General features: G+C 37.6%; 1 protein-coding gene across 2 annotated transcripts in view; it reads right to left on the bottom strand.

Annotated features, from left to right (window-relative positions):
• The window catches only part of LOC121319303 (zinc finger and BTB domain-containing protein 46-like), a 46,729-nt gene extending 33,959 nt beyond the window's left edge, over positions 1 to 12,770 (bottom strand). For both annotated transcript variants that reach the window (XM_041256597.1, XM_041256595.1), the window contains exon 1: positions 12,545 to 12,770. The gene's annotated coding sequence lies outside the window, so the exon portion shown is untranslated. The remainder of the gene's footprint in view (positions 1 to 12,544) is intronic.
• Positions 12,771 to 24,152: the final 11,382 nt, after the last annotated feature.

The following is a 24,152-nucleotide window of genomic DNA, read 5'->3' as shown; positions in this document are numbered from 1 at the left end:
TTAAGGTCACTTGAGAAAATGCACCTGGCAGGGGGTAAAAGAAAAAAGCCATGTACTGTAGCAGGAAAAAAAAAAAAAAATTGCAACACCTAAAGCATATTTCACTGATTCACTGTATTACATATCGGTCAGTCCATGTCAAGTCACCCCAAAAAACTTGGAGAGAGAGAGAGAGAATGATTGCGTGCGAACAGCCAATCAGCTTCCAGATCTAGCAGGCTTCTATTTTGCATAGATGCCCACTGGAAAGCTGAAGCGCTTAACTGTGAATTACATTTTAAATCAATCCGCCCATGAATACCAGCTTAACATTCTAATCTGATAACATAAAAAGCTACTTAAAAACATACTTTCTGACGCAGGTCTAGACAAGCGAAATCATGTCTGTGATAGGACACCGTAAGGAAGGCTCAGTTCACAGCTACCGGACAGCAAATCAACAGGAAAGACACGATTGGTCCATAATTATGTCCTCAATATCATTCAAACAGGTTTAGTGTAAATTGGAGATGGTAGGGTGATGACCCTTATACTGTATTCTGACCACCTTATTATCATTCCAGTGAGATGGACACATTGCAAAGGGCACAAAACAGTACACGCAAACCCTTTAAAACACCTTCACAGTTAAAACAAACTATCTTCTGTAGTGGGATTTTAGAGAAGTATTGCCATTTTTTTCAAAAACGGCAAAAATGTAACTAGTACTTGCATTCAATGTTAAGATCCTATTGATTTACTATTATATTTTAAACAGTGACTCTATTATTGTGCAATTTTTAAACACTGTAACCCAGTATTTAGGTAAAACAAAAATTACACATAGTAACGAGCAGTTTTAATTTTATACAAGCTTTCAAATCAGGACTAATTACTCAAACTCTCTCAACGATGCTGGCTGTGGCTTCTATTCATTTATATGTTACAATTTCATTATCAGTCTGCAAGAAAGCCTTCGGACCTCGAAGGCAGAGCTTGGTTCACTGTTGTTATTTACTGGTCAGCATAGCACACTGAGTACAGCAGGGTGGAACACAGACACAGGCTTCTAAAACAGAAGCATGCAATTCATACAAAGATGTACAGTAATTATTGGTGCTGTACCTTGGCGTAGAACTACTGTGATCACAGAAACATTTGCAGTCAAAGCTCCCTTTATGATATGAAGACTTAATAGCCAACAATTTAAAACACAGGCAGCCACTGTCAGTAACAGTATTAAGCCAGGATCACGAGGAAGGCCATGTGTGAATCGCGATTTCACTGGCTGCCCATAAATCGTGAAAAAAGCCCAATCAAAAAAAATTTTGAATATTCTTAAGAAATAAATTAATTTCATATTTATTATTTGTATTTCATACCAAAAAAATATATATATATATATATATATATATATATATATATATATATATATATATATATATACCTCATATATATTATATATATATATATATCATATATATATATATATATATATATATATGTAATATAATATATATATATATATATATATATATATAATATATATATATATATATATATATATATATATATATATATATATATATATATATATATATATATATATATATATATATCTATATATATATATATATATATATATATATATATATATATATATATATATATATATCACATTAACGAAACTGTACAGCTCTGCTGTGTGCTATTCGCCTTGCACAGTGCTGTGCAGTGATTGTCATGTGACTATATGCAAGTCTGTTTACGCAAATATCCCTCTTGGAAAAACTGGACAACCAAAAGTTACATAAATTCTTCAGACTGAGTGTATCAAACGGTCAAGTGATTCCTTCATCAGCCCAGCTGAGACATGAATATTACTTAGTTGTCAAGTATGACAAGCAGGGTATTATGGAATTGGTAAAACAGTCTGGTTGCTTGTCAGTGGTCACTGACGCTCAAGATCAGTATAGATTACACATTGCATTTGTTTTGCTAAAACTAAATGGTGAACACACATCTGACGTACTAGAACTGAAAGCTGTCCTTGCAGATACACTTCACCTATAGGCTGTTAATTACAACACCATTTCACAAGCTATTGTAAAGTGCTTGAATAACTCTGATGTTGATTTGGATGAAGTCAGTGCATTTCTCTCTATATCTGATGTTTTAAAAAAAAGAAAAACATCTGTACACAATTTATAAAATAGTTCCGAGCACATTCCGCAAAATGATACTTTACCCGTGACACTGCCTTGAATTTGAAAGAAAATCGTGGAAATTCACAGGGCCTTAAAATCATGAGGTCTAAGAAAAGACCGCCCAGACAATTCTAAGGCAAGGCCAGTTCTAAGAAGCTAGGCAAACACTGGCCTTCTACTCATACCAGCAGAAATGATCAAATTAGGAATCAGCTCAGTTTAAAAGGACACAAGTAGCACGACAAAAGAAAACCCTCCCAAGTGCTGAAATACTCGCTCACACAGCACGCCACACTTCCTTTTGAACATGTGAATTTCTGCCTGTTCTACAGGGGTCCTGGCCAAGAGACCCAGTGAACCCGAATGCACTACCTGGGACCCTTTTCATCCTGTGGTCCACATGGGGGAAAAAGTAGCCGCATTAACTGGTTAATCATAGCGAGTCACGGCATAGCGAGGATCACAGTGTTCTGTATTTACATTTTACAGTATATACAACTGATTGCGAGTACTGTTGCTAGAATTCTTTACAAACTGCTTTTTAAATGTAAAATAAGATGCCTACTAAAAAAAGATGCTAATTGTGTTGTATCTACATACAGTATTACTAATGTAGTTCTACAGTGCATTTGTGACCCAAATCATTATTAAACAGCACATAAGTGGGAATTGAAAGATTGGTGACATTTTATATTGTTACAGTTTGGCTTAAGACACTCAATGAATGTCAACAATGTTTGGAAGGTAAAGGGTTAACCCAATGTGGCATTATCTTAATTATTGGGTTAACCCAATAATTAAGATAACGTAATTTTCACATTTCAAATCTATTCTGACTGGCTCCAATTCTGTCTGCCATTTGCCGTCTCTTGTAATTGAAGTCCTCTGCTTCTTGATGGCTGAGATGTGTGTTATCCTGTCAGAGACCACAGGGATGATGCAGACTTGACCTGGCGACTAGGACATGCGGACCCCCTTAGGGAGAGCCACTTCCAGTTCAGTACAGTACCCAGGCATCCAAGAATCTGAAAACAGCTTTCCTTCCACTCAAATGGGCAACAAGGTAATTATCCTTGGGTTAATCCTGTATCCCTGCTTGCAGAGAGCATAGTGACAGGGGCTCAAAAGTGCTGAGTATTTGCCGCAAAGCCCTGAGAAGTTTTCAAGTTTGATTACAGTACTGAAAATGTAAAGCCTTATTCAGCACTCTACCTACAGTATGAAGAAAAAATAATTATGTGCAAACACACTGTGTAAATATTTGAGAAAAATACATTCTCATGTCATGTAGAATAAATAAAAAGTAGGTCTGATTCATATTACTTTCTTTAATATTTGTGTACTACAGTGCTGAATTGTTCTCACTATAAGCTGTAGCTTTATTTAATTGTTATACACTAAAGCAAACATAAAAATGTTTTCTTACTGAGGTGCAACCTTTTTGTGTTTAAACCAAGATTTTTCTGTGGTGAACATCATAGCCATCCTGAATTTTCTCACCATCCTTCCCCCAAACCTTTACCACCAGACCCTCCCCTTCTATAGACCTTTCAGATTGCATTGTGTATTTTGGGCTAAAATGTAAATAAACTTGCTACAGCAGTACTGCAGAGGAGGGAGAGCATGACATGCACTATTAACTTGCCACCCTCAGAGCCTCTTCCCAATGCTATACTCAACCAGTAGGTGCAGGAGTCATTTCTGAAAGCATTGCAATCCATTCAATGCAGGGAGGTCTACAGTTGTTTATTTTTACTGTTCAAAGTTCATGTAATCCTGACCACCACAACCTGGCTTTCCTCCTGCAATGCCAATGAGTTGTAAGCTATTCCCAGCTTTTCACCCCTAGTTCCATTACCTCTCTGGGGTTCACAATGACAACGCAAGTCTACAACTGTGACTTAAATCCAATAAAATACCTCATTATAGTTCCAATGAGAAGCCGAGATTTATTTCTGTTCTAATGTAATTACATAATTGATCAAATAAATCTACAACCAAGATTTCTGGCCAATTTTCAAATCGTAAAATGAAGTGCCCTTACCAATGCTTCAAATGTACAGTTTGAGGTTTCATAGTCATGCCACTTATAGTGGGTTATGAATCTATCAATCACTCCTCTACAGCTTCAATAGTTACTTCTAATAATTGAGGCGTATCCCGCTGGATACAGTTTCCCTTCTGGCATAGTGTCATTTGCTGTTTTTGAATGCTCGCTCTATATCTAGATCAACAGACACACTCACACACACAAAGGTGGAACAAAACGATGAACACATGATTGATTAATGGAGTGACCTGGGTCTGTAAGGATCCTCTCAGTGCACTCTCACAGGTACTGGTGCCTATTAAAACAGAGAATTAAGAAAGTTGCCAGAATTTTTTTTTCTAACTAAAATGTGTAAAACCGCCACATAAAAAATGTCATTATTAAAGCTGGATTTAAATTAAGATAATCATCAATCCATGTGGCAATTGCCTTGTTCCCCAATCACATGCTAACGAACCCTCAAGACACAGGCAACACGTTCCAGAAAAACTCATTATCACTCCCAGAAAATGAAGAACTGTTTTTCGTACAGATAACAGCAAGGATATCATGAGAGGATAAATACCAGTATCATTAAAACATATCCAAGCTCTGCACAAGATCATTTCTGACTCACACTTGAATTTACACAACTATAAAAGTCTCTTGCATACATTTAGACAGATGCACCAATACGAAAACATTTTTAGTATCATAGAAACTACAGAAATCAACCTGAACAGAATCATTGTTTTTGTCAAACCTTCTGCTCCAAAGGTAGAATTTCCATCCATCACTCTGCAGCTTGCTAGTTGATGTGGATACTTGTCAAGATCCATGTCCTGTTCTTGCTGTAGCCAGTCAGTTTAGACATGTGTATTAATTAGTATTAACACTCTTTCTTCTCCTGATGGTCCTCGAATTCTGACAAATACATGACATATATGACTAACAGGAGCAGTGTAGAGTAGAACGGCTATGGTTATAAAGAACACATCTTTTTTTTTGGGGGGGGGGGGGGGTGGGGGGGTGGTAATAATAGTTAATAAAAACAAGCAGTAAGAACAACTCAAGTCTAAAATAAATAATGGAATTATTTCCGTGGCAATGAGCAACATCTTTTTTTCACCCTATAAAAACATATCCCAAGTTAAAAACTAGTGCACTGCCAACAGTTTTGTCATGTATTATCAAAAGGTCTGCCCTTGGTTATTATGAAGTTTTACTTTTTCAAATTCCTTTAAATTATTATTTTTTTTTGTAAATTACTAAGTTAGGAGGTTAAGTGACTACCTATCATACATCCTTCGTTATTATTCTAAGGCTACGAGATCGTAAACATGGCCTTCGGTGCAAAGTGCTCTGCCCCATTTATAATAGGTCCCTACAGAAGATCAAGACATTGCAGGTCCCTCGAAGAGAAAGATGAAAGCTACAGCACTGCCTCTGCAAATTAAGAAGTGGGCGCCTTTCTATTTAAAATTGCACAAAGAAGCCAATTTTTGGAAATCACTTCGTCTGTTACTTGGTAAAAGGCAACTGTATTGAAATTTGAAGATATGCTGAAGTACAGTGCAGTACTTAAGATGTACCTGCAAGCAAGCCAGAATTTGCACCCTCCACTTGTGTTACTATTAAAAGAAAGGTGTTGCTAAATTTAACCACAGATGCTCTTAACCCCTTTGGGAAATGACTTAAACGGAGCAAACTTGCCACTACACATTGCAATGGAATTCCAACAACACTAACGATTCGGACGCAAAATACACCAGGCAGCTTTACTAACTCTACTTAACCTTTGTTTGGTCACTGCCAAGATGAACGATCAAGGTGATATTTACTTCATGAATAGTGCCCCTTTGTGCAGGAAGAGACATGAATTACAGTAAAAAATCCCTCAAGTTCAGATGCTCAGCGTGCGTCACTGAGGTGCTTTGGGTTACATCCCTTGTACAGTGTAATGCACAACTCTTATCAGCAACACCATAGGTTTACTATATTGAATACTATAACCCATCTACTATGAACTTTGAAAGCTACATTTAACACACACATTCTCCTGTAAGTGTAAGAAGGTGAGCATTATGCTCGTACTCCAATATGTTTACACTAATATATATATATGTGAGAGAGAGAGAGAGAGAGAGAGACTTTGACTTTACAATGATTGCTCAACATCATAACTTATGAGGCTGTATTTAATAGCCAACTGCCTCTGTAAAGAGGATAAAGTCTTGGACAAGAGGAGAAAAGGAGAGTTTCAACACACTAGCACAAACCTCACAATATTAAACATTATATTGGAGCACTGAGAAACTGGGGAACCCAGGCCACATTCAAGCCAGATCTGTAATGCACAATGTATAGCTTCTCTATTTCAGCATTTGTTAATAAAACCACTGGGGAAGCAACAACCTTAATACAAAAAGCCCAAACTGCCCTGAAATTAAAATGAATCACTGATGAGTCATTTATGTTTGGAACATCTTTACAGGGAAATACATCCACTACAGTACATGGAACATACAAGGGGGATTTAAACAACAAACAGAAGACAACTTGTAATCCCTAAAACAAAAGCAACCTGGGCAAACCTTATGTTAACTGGTCAGCAGAGGGACTTAGTTGTGGTTGCTATATGAAGGTGCCTTTGTCATTTAAAAAAAGAAAAAACAATCCTGGGGTTTACTGTCAGGCTGGTGAAAGCTAGCGACTCTAAAAACATGCTGTATTTTACTATTTTTTTATGGCTCTGTATCAAAATTTAAGCAAAGAAGGGGTGGATTTTGCTCTTATGCACCAACCATGACTAAAAGGGAACACTGGATGAACCACAGGGAATGAATGCCCCACTTCCTTCTCCACTGGGCCAGACAAAAGAAGAAAAAAAATTGCACTAGTTCAAGACGTGTCATTTAATTAAAAAAAAAAAAAAAACTCCTCCAAAGTTATGCACAATGCTTCAGTATTTCCAATCCTCATTTACTGTACCTGTGTCCTGAATATGGGTAGGAGTCCCCTGTTAGAGCAACTATCATCCAGACAGGGTCTCTCCTCCCTCTCTCTGTCCCTCCATTATGCTCTGCAGTTTGATGGAGATGTCTTCGACTTGTCCTTGAATTTGAGACATCAAATGGGTAACAAACCCAGCAATCCAGAAGGCAATCATTTAGGGGAAAAAAAAATATTGAAACCCAGGAGGAAGCAGAGAGAGTGCGAGAGGAGAGACAACCTGAGATTTCTGCCTTGGAACAGGAGATTACTGAAGCTGATTGGTACTCCAGTGAGCTGCTGAAACAGCTGGACTCCTACAGCCAGTGCAACCTACAGGTGACTCAGCCAGTTGTTGGAATGAACTTCAAAAATGTCCTCACCGGCGTCATTAAATTCTTGTGTGATCATCAGTACTCTCAGAAGAAGTGCTCTTAAGAAGTGCAGTAACTGTACCAACTCTTCAGCCAATCCTTAATCTTTCTAATTTAAACTACGGTGGAAATCTTCAACAAAACTGATTTATCTTTTTTACCCTTCAACGCTTATGTCTACTTTCGCATTTGTTTTTATTTTTTGTACATAAAAAAAAGGTACAGCACGTTTGAAATTTAATACAAATAACACTTTCCACAATGGTGCTATTGTCAAAGGTAACACGAAGAAACACTCCAACACAATCAATGGAAAAAAAAAAAAAAGTAAAAAATGAAATTTAAAACTAAGCTTATTGCTAAAATTCTTCTCCACATTTAGCAAGCAAGGTAGTGAGATAAACTGTTAAAGTTTAAACTGTTTAATCTGGACACCTCTGTACTTTATAATGGTACCAAGAGATCTACCCCTACAGGGAAGGTAAACTCTACTGGTGAGGATTTCAGGTACAGTCTGAAGAAGTAGTTCACATCAATAATTTATTTTTCCTTATTCAGATATTAAAAGCCAGAGTTCCCCTTGTATCCATACCCCAGTAGTTTGATCCTTTGCTCACCTGAGCTTTTCAAACTGTAGTTTTCTAATGAAGTTCCTCTATTATAGTAAATAATTATCTGGTTCAAACTACTTGGTACGTTCTGGATTAGGTGGGTGCCTTACTTCTACGCCGCATTTTATTTATATTCAAAACTAACTGCCAGAGACAGGACTCATTTACCGCGCCATGCATGTCTGGGAAAGTTTTGCTTGCTTCTCTAAGCCTATGTCAATCAAAGTAGTCTTCCCAGGTTGAATAACAATGGTTTACACATACAGTTAATGTCACACTTGTAGTTCCTGGTGTTCTAAACCACATTTACACTTGGCCTGTCCAGCTAAGCATTAAATATCTCAGCTTGAGCAGAGGGTATCTTTTAAAAAACCAGCATATTCACAGACACCAAATAGACTGTGCAGTAAATCTACAGCAGGTAGCAAAATAGAAATTACAGCAAACTTAATGTTTGTAGTTGTTTGTTATCTTTTAGCGTAATGGTAGTTATAATTGTAATTACTGAAGCATAATTGGACTGCTGTTAGGTATCACTGATTAAATATCAGTAGCAGCGGTAGTGCAGGCCTAGACAGTGAACGACAGTGGCAGGCGATGAAACAATCCTCCATCGAGCACTTCTAGAATTGAACCAACACCATGATATGGCTGCAACACAAATAGTGATCCAACCCTTCCATTCTGTTCCAGTGCAATTAAATTCATCATTATCCACCACAATTGCACTAAAAGTCCCACACACATGTGTATCTTATAGCAGAGCCATGTCACTATGTCAGCTAGTGAGAGCCCCTCCCCCCCCCCCCCCACCCCACCCCCCCCCCCCCCCCACCCCACCCCACACACACCGCCTCCCCCAAAACAGCTCATTCCATGTGAACGAACGCTCTCAAAAAACAAGGCTTATAAATTAACTTTCTTTACTTTGTGCTTTAACATTCCTTCAACAAAACATGTTCCATATTACCCCCTCACCCCCAGGACAATTCTTTTCTAGACTGTTCAACAGAATTCTCACCTTGAAGAACAATTGTTCTCTACGTGGAATGGGTAGGTGTTGTCATTTTTCTTTTAAGAACCCCTTAATAGAAAAAGATGAAAGATTCATTCACACCCACACACATGCAGTGTTCTTTTGAACAATACTTACAGTGTAAATATAGAATATGTATATTTATGTCAGTGTGTTCACAACCATAAACAAACTACCAATAGCAATATCACATAGAGGCTCTACCAAGATGGTCATTACACGACATTGGGTCTACTTCAAGCATGATTTGCAGGAATCAAAATCCCAAGACATAAACTCAAAACACACACACACACACACACACACACACACACACACACACACACACACACACACACACACACTCAACTGCAATTCACTGCAGTACTGCTTCATTTACAAAGGAAGCAGAAATTGGCCCATGGCACTCTGATCACCTTGCCTCAAATGAAACACTAAATACAGCTTTCCAAGTTCTATGAAGTGTAAAACCCGCTGACCATTAATTTGGCCTGGTCAACACTGATCATTACCTGCAACTGATTGTGAGGTTTCCCAGACCAGCCAACTCCCTGCAAACACACAACTGCTTGAGGGGGCAGCTGGAGCCAGCCATGGGGATATAATAAAATGGACTAAACACAGTACTGACAATCTAAAGTGAACATAAAGCCAGGATATTGTCCTACTGTAGCTAGTAAAGCCCCTACCCAATAAATGGGTTTCTTTCAATTCCAATTCCTAAAAAGTTATTAGCTTCTTATTCTACCTTCCAAAACCACACGTAGAGTTACAGATGTTACATTAAGTTTAGCTGTGCTGTGGGCTGCTGACATACTTTGACTTCAGAAATACATTTCAGAAATATAAAAAAATAAATTAATAAATAAATAAAATCTGAAACTTGGATTCTAAGGGTGTCTTAACTAAGTTTTTGGGTTGTACTTGGCGAGGCTGAACAGATTAAAATAGGCAACTATAGTCACAAAATCATTTGAGGATACCAAAAAGCCTTACTCAGCGCTTTCTGTTGGTCAGCCTTGGGGTATGTAATATAAAACAAATGTATATATATAGGATCTGCAATGATAAATGGAAGTTAAGATCAATATTGACAGCAGAAGATGGTGTTTCCATTGGAGAACTGTGACTATTTTAATTGGCAAGCATCTACAGATGCAGATTGCAGATAGTAAAGTAGAAAATCAAGCTTCCAAGTACCAACCATTTATTTGTTTTTGGTTGTTGAAGTGTAACTTCTCCCAAAAACAAACAAAACAAAAAAATACATACCCGTAATTTATCGTAGGTCTACATAGGCGCAGTCAGAAAAATACCCTACCCTACAGTAGAGCGTTGCACAGCAAAGTCAGTACTGAATGCCACACAATTTGTCAAGCCCTGTAATAGTTTCAGTCAGGAGAACTGTCACAGTGTAATCCTAACAAGACTCTTATTGAACATTCTGAAACCAAAATATCGCCTGAAATGCAAAGTTTGTTTTTTGGAAATGGGCAAAAAGTTATAATAAGCTGGCCTAACTGAATGTTTGCTGTTCCTTTTCAAATACTGGTTAACCTGAGGCAAACGTTTTTGACATTATGGGAGGCAGAGTAAACATTATCATATATGATAACATATCTGCATAACGATTTCAAAAAATAAATCAATCATGCAGGGCAGTACACTATTCAAAACTTGTCACTTCAACAAAGTGGTCCGAGTACCTACACCACTGCAAAACAAAATGATCCATAATCAAAATACTATTGCAGTCCTTCATTCTTACTCCTGCAAGAGAGTGGTTTGTGTTATGCTTTAAAAGTAACAGTCTTTAATAATACCAACACCAACATCACTTCTTACAATCTCCAAGGGTTTAACGACACCAGGAAAACTAAAACAATATGTCTGACTGTTGAGAAAGAGCAAACCATTCTGTCAAACTTTTTTTCAGCTGCACCTAAAACAAAAATCTCTCCTTTATATATTATTACTGTATACGTTCTAGCAACATATTTAGTGCATCTGTCACACATGCTGTACACTGCCCTGGATCAGAACATGTTGTAGACAGTGATTTGCAAATTATGAAAACGTGTGCCAAAGTATTCAATTGTATAAGTTTAACAAGTAGTTAAATATTGTCTTCGAGCATTGTACCATATGATTTTGTTTCAGTGCCTTGAAGCTGCAGATAGAGTATACTAGGGTCTGCTCCCCTTTCTGTGCACTTCTATCATTGCATATAAAATGGAGGCAGACCGTTTGGGGGGCAGAGAAAGAGAGAGACACACACACACCTAATAAATAATTGTGCGATGCTCCTTTTTTTGTTTATCTACAGCATACCCCCCCCAAATATACTCCACTTTACATCACTTCTCTAAACCCAAAGAAGTAATTCAGAAGGAATTCTACGGTCAGGTGGCAAAATAACAACAACAAAAAAGAAACATTGAAGCTGAAAACCCCCCTTCCCTTGGCTGGTGTAGAAAGGCAGGGTGTTGACGCAGCAGAAATTTCCAGCTGGAGAAATTCCCCTTTTGGAGGTTAGACGAGGGAGGAGGGAAGGGGGGTTAAACCCTTGCCAGCTTTTGAGCTAGTATCCATTTATACCACGAACCGTAAACATCAAAACCTCCACATTAGTGGCATTGCACATACTTCTTCTCGTTAACTTGTAATGTTATGGGACTGAAATTTATTTCAAATTATCATTTTCAGGGTTTAAAAGAAAGTCGGACTAGACGAGAGAGGGCGGCGGGTTAGACATTTGAAATCCCCTGCCCACAGTTAAACGACAGTGAGTTCTTAAATTAAATGGAAACAAACAAATAAATAAACAAACACTGGACTATAAAAGTAGTTAAGAGCTAAATATAATGATTGTTTTTGTTGGTAGAATGTTTATTGTCATTATCAATAATGGTATTGTTAAAATAGTTTAATAATATTTCACGTTCATGCTATACTGACTGCTGCTGCTAGACAGTACGCTGGTGTGTAACAAGGTATTTCTTGAAGTCGCGAACGCACGACCTGTCAGAGCAGATACACAGCATTCATAAATACATAAATACGTAACTCTATGCCGTACATACATTGTGTCAACCAAACCATGCCAGCTCATGACACTGTTCAAATACATGTCATAATTAATTAGGTTGAGTAAAATACACAATTGTCACATTTGCGCTATAATTAAAAGTAAACGTCTACAAATGACGTTGAAAACGAATACAACAGCGTGCACAACATTAAATATGGAACATTCAATTGTATAGAATGTATACTAGCTAGTAATGTATAGAACTGGAACCAACCAAGATTCTTACCTGTTAATCCATGAAGCTAGGGTTCTAAGAATGTTGCTACTTTGGGTCCAGGGTGCTATAGCAACGAGGGGCACATGCAGAATATATGTATATTTGTTTTTTCTGTCTCTGTATACGTATGTAATTCCTCTGTTCTCTTCCTTCCACCCCTGGCTCTGCCCTTCTGTATCTCGATATCAGGAACCAGCCTTCCCCTCTGTCTCTCCTCTCCTCCTCTCTGTCTCTCTCTCTCAACTGAGTCTCAAACACAGGAAATGAGGCAACATGGACACACACTTACCTAATAGCATGCTGGGTAAAAAGACCAGCCCACCGACAACCCCAATCTGCCTGACAAAATATTGTCTTTACTACCAGACTGAACACAGAGGCCTGTCATGCCTAATATAGGGAAATAGTAGTTTATTCAGGCTGCCTGGGTATTGTATGGGACTATGTGGTGCCTTTCACACAGCACAACAGAACATCTTCTTCTTCTTCTTCTTCTTCTTCTTCTTCTTCTTCTAGATAATTATTAATTATCAAGCATTGTTGTTGAATTAAAACATATTCAACAGCAATATATGTTTATGTTTTTACTGCTATTTTAAATTACTTATATTTATATAAAAATGCATATACTATTTTATCTTTAAGAAATGTACAGTGAAAATAATCAATTGGCCCCTGTAAAAACACAAACCTCTAAAAAAGACTTTTTATATTGGCCAGTATTTGTACTGCGTAGCCAAATGTATTTTATAGCTTTTAACTTTTTTCTTGTGTGTGGATACTATTAGTAGGTTTCATATTTGTGCATTTACAAGTGCATGTTTTATTTCCAGTAAAACGCAATTCTTTTTAAAACATTTAAAATATATTTTTTTGTTGTTGTAACTTGAAAACTGCTTTTAAAATTTCTGTAGTAAAGGGTCTTGTGAGGAACTGTTTAATATACCCCATGAATATCCCATGCTTTTTCAGCATGAATTTTTTTTAGTCACTGGCGTTTCAATGATTCCTGGGTATCCTTTGCAAACAATAAGCAATTGCTGTACCTCCTGGTGAGCCATGTGATTGTGTATTTTCTGGTGTTCCTCATTCACATAAGGTATGCAATCTCATTTTAGATAAATAGGTACTACTACCTTAATATTTGAAATGATTTTTTTTTGACCTCCCCTGTAATATCTGTCCAATTCTCCTGTGAATAAATCCCAGAAGTCCAAATTATTAGAAATGAACAGCTTTGCACAGACTGCCATGCCTAAGATCAGGAGACCTGCAGGGTGATTCCTGTCCAAAGCTGAAGGTTGAAATATGTGTTTACATGGATTTTACATGTTCAGTGGTATGAATACTACAGCACATGCATATGGATTACCTTTGATTCCAGTTACAGACCACCCAAGTGACCAGCAAATTGAAATTAAAAACCCCAGACCCACGACTGTCATTGTATAACCCGCAAAATAAAACTTATATGTAAAATTAAGGTCAATCTTGGCTGGTTCCTGGCTAGAAAGTGATTAAATTGTTTGGGTGTTGTAAAAAACTGAAGTCTGTCATCATCAACACATGATTGTCTGTACACTCCATTCATTGATGGGTTCTTAATTCAAGTTGCAAATTATATCATGTGTTTTCTTTTTCCTTTATTGATCTGAAATGCAATTTTAATAATTTAAGTCAGATTAATCTTTGTCCACCATTTTCTCAAGGAAGGGGGTTACCCTTAGCCCCCACCCCCCTATGAATTAGCTGTCATGGTATTGCAGGATCAAAGAAAAAGAATATACAGAACTACAACAGACGTATTTCTTGCATTTGCACAGTTCTTCTGTTAAAACAGCTTCCAAAACCACAACAGCTTTGAAAAAGTATCAAATGACACAAACTTTGATAAAGGTTATTGCTATTATTTTACGTTTAAGGTTTGTTAATGGCTAGTTCTTGAGCTATAACAGTGACATAATTAAATTTAAACCTGCCAAGAATCTTAACAAGATTTTCCTTTTTAAGTCAATGATAATCAAACAAATGTGAAGCGTCTTTTCATATGCATTTGGGCAGGATTTAAACACTGAGACAGACAGAGATTTTGATAGACTGAAACAGGGAATTCTTTTAGAGGCATAGTATCGCCCTTCTAAAAGGTTCTAAAGACATTGCTTAAGATATTGCTATGATGCTTTGATTTTAGGGCGCTTAAAACTCAGGTAAAAGAAGTACCAGGTAGAGCTTTAATAAATAATATTTTATCAATAAGTGCAAATTGCTGCAGAAAAGTACTCTAGTTTGTATTTTTATTTTTCATTTGTTTTATATTGCGCTTCCCAAAAGACTGCACAAAAGCAAACAAAATGGACAAGCTTCTGGGTAAACAACAAGATGACTTATCTTCAAAGGCGTAGGGGCTATTTGTTTTGTATCCAGCATGAGGGTAAAGAGCAGTGGAGCCCAAGGGGCTGCCAGCGCAGGGTAGGCATCTTGTTTTGCCTCCAGGATAACTTGCAGAAACAGCTCTCCTGTGCTAAATGAAAGATCACATCTTGTTGATGTTTTAAAATGGTGTTATTTAGGCCAAAAAAAAATTAAAAAATACAAATACAGTGGATCCAAGGATTAGGTTTGGAAACCTTTTGTATGAGCTGTCAGTAAGGAGGGGTTGATCTGATTCTTGCATGTTGAAAATCTGATGGCTTGCTAGACACTTTGAAAAGGAATTGCACACGGCACAGTTAAAGCAATGTAGCTTCATGTATCATTTTAATTTCTTTTTTACCTGACTATTGTGTGGTGTTTACTGTCATTCTGCATGGCTCTGGGTTCTGTTGACCCAATACTGAGTTATTAGAATTCTTTTCTAAATCTACGTTAACCTGGCTTCGAACTGTCACCCTCGTTCCATTCATACATCCACCACATTTAAAATGACATTTGAAGTGAAGGTCAATGAAAACAACATAATTGGACAGAGTGACCTTGGTGATGACCTCTTAGTGGTCACGAAGGGTTACAATCTATGCCACTGGCTATAGTCAGGGACAGTTCAGTAGGCACCATAAGTGCACATCAATCCTGATCTGAGTGCACACTGTCATTCAGTCCAGGGTCGCTCCCAAACAGGACTGCTAAACAAGCAGCACGAAAGTTATTGCACAAAGGAGAACAATAACACCTTAATATTGACTGTGATTAATGTAACTAATCCTGGTGAATTGTTTTATTGATTCACGCTTTTCGTATATGCAGGAAAATGTGTTAAGCAGAGCGTGCCAGTCAAGTAATTTATAAGTCAGTCAGTCTGTAGGAGTGCTCAGTTGGTGTTAGCAGCATCCAACACACCATGATGAAAGAAATAGATACAAGGGCAGTTCATAGTGTGGTTGTACTGTTGCAAACCAAAGTACTCCATTAAGCACAAAGGGGGTGCAATGATTTAGGAGGTACTGTATATACTCTAATGCATATAGTCTACCTTAACCCCATTCTTCTTAAAAAAAACAAAAAAAACTCACTTCTGTACTGTCCACCTCCGATAAGCAGTGCACTGCAGGGGATTAGAAGATAACTGAATGCTGTAGGCTAGCGGTAGTATTACCTTTACATTCTTTACTGCCTTTAAAGGTTTGATGGTATTTTGTGAACAAATCCTGTATTATGTGTGCAGGTCCTGGTCAGGGAGGGGGCAGCTCTCTCTCTCTCTCTCCCTCTTTCTCTCTCTCACTCTCCCTCCCTCTAAAGCTGCTTCCCATCACTGTCATCTTTGTCAATCTGCCTACCTACCAACTCCTACCTCCTCACTGTGGAGGCTAAGGCTGGCTGCCATCGAGTCAGGGAGACTACAGTAATTCATGGATAATTCTCTCCTACACTGGAAATACATTAGGGCTTGTGGACACAACTCTCCCACACCAAACAAATCCCATAGGCCTCTGAAGGGGCGGTTCTTCTGTGGTGTGGGCTGACCTCAAACTGCAGCTCAACTCAAACAATACACCGTCTCTCTTACAGGGCTACTGTACTTTCATGAAATTATCAAGCATTTACAATTGAGTTTAAAGCAATGGGTGGTGTTTTAGATTTTAGTCTAGAAATTGACTAATTGCAATTTAATTTTTACATTCAGTTGCCGTATCCCAGTATAGATTAGTCGCCACAGCCTTTTTTGAGGAATGTGCTTCTTGTTTACCTAGCTGAGGTATGCAATTTTAAATGATGACAAAGGGATAATTTACAAAGAAGATTAAATGCTATAAAGTCACTTGGACATTTCACATTTACACTGCTGTGAAAAAATTATATTCACTGCCCTGTAATAACACCTTAGTCATACATTTACGGCAATACATTTGCATGGTCCTAAGTTTGTGGTTTATTTTTTGTGTATTTCTGGCTTTCTGTATTTCTGCACTTGCCTGTACTAAAAATAAAACAACATTATAGTTCAAAGCCAATGCTTTGTATTTTGTTATTGCGAGATTTTCACTATGCTTGACTGAGCTTTGCATTTACAATGGTATACTGCCATGGTACACGTTTATGAGAAACAGCCAACAGCATCGCAGGACATGCACAGAGGCATTATCATTGCCCTCCTGTTCTTGTGCTTGTTAGACTTTGGGCTATACAGATAAAGATCAAACTGTTTCTCAAACTCACTTCCTGTCACTTGTGTAGTAGGTCACATGGTCTGATTAAAGCTAGGCCATTGGAGGTCAACTGAGCTACAGCCTGGGATGTGATGTGGCACCAGGAAGCAGCTGCAACTACTTATATAGCCTTGTCTTTGAAAAAGCCTAATATTCCAAATTAAAGTACACAAGGAAAGAGCCAAAAGGGGTCAAGTAGGACCAGTAAAAACATTGCTGCTAATGCTAGTGTTAGTAAATGAGAAGAAATTAGAATCTAAAGTTGTATGTGTTGGCTAAAGTACCCGTTATGATGGTGAGCTTCTAACTGCACCAGATGTGTATGAGTCGTGTATAGTAACTGTTAAAATGTAAAGTATGATGGCATGAAGGCACTTTATACAGAGGCAGATCTGTTCTTAGAACAAGCTTCACAATACCGTGTTCCCTGTCTGAAACGGTGTCATTGAACTTTACAAGGCAGCAAACAAGAGGTGCTTTCCTTCACACTGAACTCTCAATGCAGATTTTACAAACAGGAAAAAAAATGTGGTATTGGGCTCCATTGTGTGAAAGCCCAATGAAACAAAATCAAAGACCACAGCGTGGGTGTTGATGTTGTTCATGGGGTTTTACAGATAATACCCAGTGTATCTTCCTGGTTTAAAATCAAACACCACTTAGTGAACACAAAGGCTGGGATGGTGTGGAAGATCCCATTACAGCCAGTGCACCTCCCAAACAACTCCTCATCACGTATGTGACGTCTGACCCCCTTTTAATTGATGATGATGTGAAAGCTTCTTCTTGCTTTACTGTGGGGGCGTATCTGGGTTTGGGAATGTTATTTTGGGGTGGTTTGATTCCCTTGATGGGGAGATAGATTGCTGATGGGGGGTTCTTGAGGGCAGGGGGTATTTATCCAGCAGAACAAGCCTTTATAAACATACATATGTTTTGCCTGATAACTAAACTCCCAAGGGATACCATCAGTTCTTTCTACTTCAGTACAAATGGAGGAACACAAAAGCCCATATTTTGGTAATGTTTGAGCTTGAAATAAACACTAAAATGCCAATTTCAAAGAGTGCTAACCAGGGTTTTTTAATGAATTGTCTTAATTTTGTACTAACACTAGCTATATTATCACTGCACAACCTATTTCTTCTGTTGAAGATCTTGTCATTCTTTGCTTGTATCATTTGGAATATGCAGACCAAGTTATAGATAAAAAGTTCACATCAATGGTCTGGATGGAATCAAACCTCTCTCCTTTAAGCTCTGAGCCTCTCTTTTTTCTCACGATGTGTTTAAATATAATAGTATTCATCATTATATTAAGAACATCTGTTGACATTTCATTACTTATTTGTTATTTGGTTATTGTCTGTCAACATTTAGTTAATTCTTCTTTTTTGTGGTTGTAACAAATATCAACAGATGCCAAGTGATGCTGACGTTTTAAGATTTTTTTTTTAGATTTAAAAAAAATTATTTAACCATAACCTTTGAAATCCGTGAACATGTGGCCTGAGTTGGAGATGCAATCATCCAACTTATTCAGACTTGTCACAATTTAACAAGTGTCAAATGTATATAATTATTTTTACCTGAAAAGCATCAACAAAAATACAGTTTCCATAAAAGAGTCAGTTTCTGTCTCTTACAGTGACAGCAGAGTTTTTAAAAATGATATTCATTTTTGTTCTCCTTGTTCATTGAGCCCCACACCCCCTGGGTCAAACCTGATTAAAACTGAAGACTAAATTCACAAACAAGGAAAGTGAGTCAGTGAGAAATCATTGGATAAAGTGATAAGAAATGGTTAATAGTTCAGACTTTGTGGCTGATAGGCAGGTCTTGGGAACCAGTGAGCTTGTCCAGCTGGTTGTGGGGAGGAAATTGAGGAATATTTGGGCCAGGAGACAAGCTCTTGAAACAAAGTTCAAGAGTTCAAAGGAGGGATCAGGAAGAGGAAGGCAGTAATGAAAGAGCAGAACTGCTGATAACTACAGACAAGGAGAGGTGGAGGGGCTGATACGTACAGTTTACTAAGGGAAAGAACTATATTGTGATACATATAGCCTACAAGCACCTTCACTGTTGGTTTAGACATACCAAAATGTTGGGAAGTTGGTGCTTTTGAGCACCAATTTATGTCTTGAACTGTATGTGCAACTTCAGAGTATTCCAAACACTTTCCTTTGTTTATCTCTGGTTTATCAATACAACTCCCATGTCTCCTTAAGGTCAACAGGGGTGTGATGAGATCATTTTAATTCAGGTTCAGTTTGAGATTGTGACCAGCAAGTAGGACCAATGTGTAACATTGTTTTACAAAAGTGTTTTATGACTTTAAGATGAATTTGAAGCTGATTAAGGGCAGGAACTTGACTCCCTACACATGGGAGATACTGGGATGCAAGTGTGATGACAGGTCCGGAGCCAAAGTTTTCGTGTGCTGAAAGTCATTGGCAAGTGTGATGGAAAGAGAGCCGTTTTAGCAGCTTCTAAACTTGCATCTGTTTTTATTGACATTGACATTGCTTTAAAGGTTTGCCCTGTCCTTTCCGAGAATGTTTTATTTAAAGAAATGGTTTAAGTCAGAGAAATAAATGTTTTTCTTTTCTCTTTTTGTCAGACCTCATGAAGAATCATCTCACGAACAGTAACCACAATTCTTCCTTTAATCTTTTTTTTATTTTTTAAATGAATACATTTCTTATTCAGAACAGTAGCCTCCACCCAGGCTATACTACTCCATAGAAGAGAACACTGAGACTTTGCTATTCCGTTCCAGCACTGACAGGCGACTATCATTACACAGTAACATTGTGAGTCTAAGCTCAGATGAAGCAATAGTAACTCTAGTCCCTGTTGAAACCTTGTTTTGCAGCCAAGCAGGAGAACTCTGCCATTATTTTAAACAAGATCCAGGCTTAGTGGGGGCCTTGACCATCTCAAGCCTGCAGACACACGTACCATTTAACTGGCAGTAGTGAATCAAACACAATTATAGAAGAAATTAATGTCAGGTCTATAATTGTGTTTCCTGTGTGTACAGTAGTTAATGTTATACAGACACTAGAGAATCAAGTACAGCACATTATTTAGATTAAAATGACTAGGATACTGTATTTGATTATTAGCAGTAAGTGCATGCACAGTAGTGTAATAAGAGAGTAGTTTTGCAGCTCTAAACTGCAGATAATCTCGTTACTATCAGAAGTTACACTGTAGGTATAGTGCAGACACAGATATTTAACTTTGCAGAGCAGGCTGTTACCATGAAGTGTTGCAACGTATATATATTTTTTCCATGTGCAATGGTAAGTCTGGTAAATGTTCCAAGAAATTATATGCCATCATTAACTATGTAGTAAATGGCATCACAAACACATGAATGCATTTTAATAGAAATAAGGGAATGTAGTTATCACGAATCTCCACAGTTTTTTTTTTTTTTTAAAACACACTTTCCCTTAAGAAAGGCATGTTAAACATTCTGAATTGTTGGGAATGGTGGCTCTTTTGTACAAAAATATTATCACTGTAAATATGTTAGATTAATTAAAATTTGTATTACCCCAAAATATGTAATGTATATGGGGTGGGTTGCAAATGATAATGCACTTAACCCAATCCTGATCAAATACACATCATGCAGTGAGTAGAAACGTCACAGTGCAGGGGGGGTGGGGGTGGGGGGGGGGTCCTTCTAATTAAAGCTACAGTACCACATTAGCTGCTCAGTACACAGCATAACAGAATAAAATAACACATCAAATAACAACCGAAATATTCCACATTTGTTTAATTCTAAGAAATAATAACACTAATACAATAATTAGAATAGTGCAACTCAACTGGTCTAGAATGCTGCTGAATGCTGTTGCTTGATGGAAGTGGTAGACTTAATTTTTGTTTGTAACACTGGTTTACTTGTTAGTTTCCCCCAGGGCTATTTTCAATTTCACTTCCTCTGTGCATATCTAGAGAATAAAGAGGTTTGATGTTTAGGTTGGGGTTTTATATTTCACGGATGCACACTGTACAGCAGTTGCGATATTGTTTTATCTTCAGCCTGGATGATGAGCCATGGCACAGAAAGTGAAAAAATGCTAATGGATTATCTGACTGATACAATGTGGTACAGTCAGTGCTCCGTGATCTACAGGAATTCCCAGGTATAAGGGAAATAACCACCACTGTAGGGAATGTAGAAACATTTCTAGATATATTTTTCATGGGATTTTCCAAATGTCATGATAGGTTATAGTGTGGCTGTTAACAAGGAATAACATTTTTACCACACATAATGAAACATTTGAATGACACATTACTGAAGTGTGAAGACATGTTATAAACCAATGAATTAAGGTTTGGTATAAACGCCATAGTTACATGTGCTTATAACACTTTGCTATAACCTATTATTTATGATAAATGTATAATATTGTTCATGACATCCTTTGTGCAGCTGCACATCACTTGTAGTCATTTTTAGCCTCACGTAAATAATTTAGGAGTCTTTTCAGAAGCAGACCTAGTGGTTGAAGAGGGGCACGTTTGCTGGAATACTTAGAATCCTTGTAAATAATACACCAAACAGAAACAATTGCAGAACAATATGACATAAAGTATCCCATTAAGACATGCAACATACAAAAACATACAAAGTGAACTGTATCCAGAAATGAAATAAACAGCTAAAGATCAAATATTGAACAAGAAACTGCTCAGCTGCATCTATCGAGGGCCTGACAACTGCCCTAGCAGGGTGCGCTCCACTCTGGCTGTGGTAGCTGGTTTCTAACTGAACAGCTAGCCGAACCAAGCCCTACTGTAGGTGGAAATGGGATAGTCTTGGTTGAGGAAAATAATCTTTTTTCGCAGCGGTCAAGACAGAAATTGGTAGTTTACGTTTTCTTTCTGTATTCTTTAAAATGTTCTTCGAGGGAGGTTACCACAACTCTTCCTGTCCTTAGCAGTGATAAACTTGTCCATGTGTCTGTTTATAACTAAACCACAAGGACACATTCTTAGAATCCACTCAATAATTTGCTGAAGACCTTCACTGCATCACAAAGTCAAGGATCTCCACTCAAAGTTGTGGTATGACTGCCCAGCACCAGTTACAATGTCAGCGAGGAATACTGAGTTGGTACATTGTTCTGCCATTCTTCACTACAATTCAACATCACTGTACCACAGGTAAAGTATATGTGTTTTACAGTAAGTGTGTATAGAATACTTTAAGACTTTGTGAAGTCAGACTGAATAGCATTATAAAACAGGGAAATAACAAGGCTCTAAGTTAGTCTACGCTTAGTAAGATTCTAATAGCCTTTGATCAGAGTGTGGTTGGTAAAGCTCACTTGTGAGAAAGCTGGATTGAAAATGAATGTTATCTTATAATTAGCCAGCTGCAGTCACATGGTGTTGGAGCTCAGAAAGACAGTATACAGTCATAGTGTAGGAGTATAGAGGAGCTAGCCAGGGGATGAGACAGAAACAGGGTGTGGTCAGCACATGCCCAGTGCTAAGGGGAAATGCAAACAAACTCAGACAGGATCTGTAGGGTTCTAAAGGAGAATTAAACCATCCCTGCATGATACACAAATGACACACTGTACCCACAATATAATACTTGTTGTTAAATTGTACACAATATACCAGACACAAATCTTTAACTCAGCCGTTATTTAAATACTTTCTTGGTTAATTAAGTATCGTTTGGCTTCTTTAACTTAACTCATCTTAAAAAAAAAAAACATTAATGTGAATTAGTCAATATAATCCTCATTTATTTAAGACAGCAGTTTCCCTGTTCATTCTCTCGAGTCAGCACGTGGATTGCAGTGGTGAGCCGGTCTTAAAATTGGGCATTGTAAATTGGGGAAAAGATGGCGTAAAAAAAAAAAAAAAAAAAAAAAAAACGAAATAATTAAAAAAAAACCCAGAGATTCCAAATTTAAAAACAATACAAAAATACTTTCCCGTGCTTTTTCTGATCATGCTCTTACAGGGTTTACTATCAGTTTGACTATTCTTTATCAAGCATGTGGATTATTTACCAATTTTGCCTTGTCTTTCCTATGCTTAGAATATTGTGTGTGTGTGTGTGTGTGTGTGTGTGTGTGTGCGTGCGTTCGTGTGTGTGTGTCCACCACGATGACAGAATGGTCACCACACTACAGAACTACATAAAGTTTATTCAGCTGCCAATCGGTTGTGTTGTTTAAGCAATTGCCCCATCTAGCGGTAAAAAATATAAAGCATAGCCTGCGTACCAGAGACTAAACTCTAAACTCGACATACTTTACCTGTATTTTAAAAAATAAACATCGTATCTGGAGCCTGAAGCAGCATGATATAATCATTGTAAATATCCATAAGCGGTAGCCTCAAAGTGGATCTTAGAATACATTACCAGCGGTTAATACATTTCCAGTAATGCAGAAACTTGATCATTTTACTTTTGATTTCAATTTGTCCCTCTGCCTAGTTTTTGCCTGGCTCAGAAATAGAGAAGTGACTCGCCCCCATGCTTTATAAGTGAAGCTGCTCGTTACTCTTATAGTGTTTTCCGAGGGCGGGGGTGGACAGCATTCCCAGCTGAAGACTGAAGGTCTCACATGTCCTAGCTCTGAGTTTCAATGGCATTAATAAATGTGGTGCTTTTCTTCAGCGCCAGTCAAGAGAAACACAGGTTAAATAAACAACTGATCATGTGTTATTAATTTACACACCAAAGCATGTTTCCTGTATGCTCTCTAATTCATCTAATCTGCACCGACTCTTACAAGATCTTCATCTCAAGGTCCATACAGTTTGTTTTAGTGTTCAGTGAGGCCTCTATAAGTTGTATAACCACACAGGTTTTCTATAGGAATAGGTTGCAGAATGTTTGTAACTTTACTGTATGCTTTAATTACCTGTCATTTATTGCCTCCCTTTATCTCAATGCAAAATATGGTCAATAGAAAATGAAA

Source organism: Polyodon spathula, chromosome 8, assembly GCF_017654505.1.
Source record: "Polyodon spathula isolate WHYD16114869_AA chromosome 8, ASM1765450v1, whole genome shotgun sequence".
Taxonomy (NCBI): domain Eukaryota; kingdom Metazoa; phylum Chordata; class Actinopteri; order Acipenseriformes; family Polyodontidae; genus Polyodon; species Polyodon spathula.
Note: the sequence above shows the minus strand (reverse complement) of the source record. Positions and strands in the feature narration are given on the sequence as shown.